The 707-nt window shown below is 40.0% G+C and overlaps 1 protein-coding gene across 1 annotated transcript in view; it reads left to right on the forward strand.

Annotated features, from left to right (window-relative positions):
* The window catches only part of Pmm2 (phosphomannomutase), a 19,021-nt gene that overhangs the window by 8,574 nt on the left and 9,740 nt on the right, over window positions 1-707 (forward strand). The window lies entirely within an intron of this gene.

Raw genomic sequence — 707 nt, forward strand, 5'->3', positions numbered from 1 at the left:
CGCGTGCTAACTTATCAAGACACTGCCGTGTCTTCTGATTCTAGTCTAGTATTTTCCGGTCTAGTGCTTTTCCGAGATTCCGTTTTCCGAAATCCGACTGTCATGGGACAGCATCCTAATACATGCCCAATCCTGCTGTTGGTATATTCATGGTAGAAATATAGGGTGTGTTCCGATATACACTGTCAGTACTGGCAGTACTGAAAAATTGTTCCGCTATTACTACGCAGCGCGTTGCGACAGCGTCTAGTTCCCTCAATGACGTCATAAATGATAGCCATATTGCCATTGCGACTACTGCGGCTTTCGAGGTGAAGCAGTTACAGTGCAATATGGCGTCGCTTAAAGAAGCACAACGCGTCAAAATATTCGATCCAGGAAATAAAAAAATGGATACATTATATTTAATTGCAGAAGATACACATATATTTATTTTACCGCAAATGACTCTTAATTCCACATCTGAATTATTTATTAACTCTGTGTCCATGTAGTTTTTAACACGAGGTCAAACTGCTTGAATTGGTGATCCCATAATTAGTTCATCTTTTTCGGAGGAACTATCGCTACTGTTTTCGTTCAAAATTTATTGACAATTTAGTATGTTTATCCATGTCTGTTTACACACTACCAGTCTACTGCAAAGTCGTTCCGAAATACGACGTTACAATAGTGCTGGCAGTACCACAGTAATTTTGGAACGGCTG

Source organism: Trachymyrmex cornetzi, unplaced genomic scaffold (assembly GCF_001594075.2).
Source record: "Trachymyrmex cornetzi isolate Tcor2-1 unplaced genomic scaffold, Tcor1.1 scaffold88, whole genome shotgun sequence".
NCBI classification, from domain to species: Eukaryota; Metazoa; Arthropoda; class Insecta; order Hymenoptera; family Formicidae; genus Trachymyrmex; species Trachymyrmex cornetzi.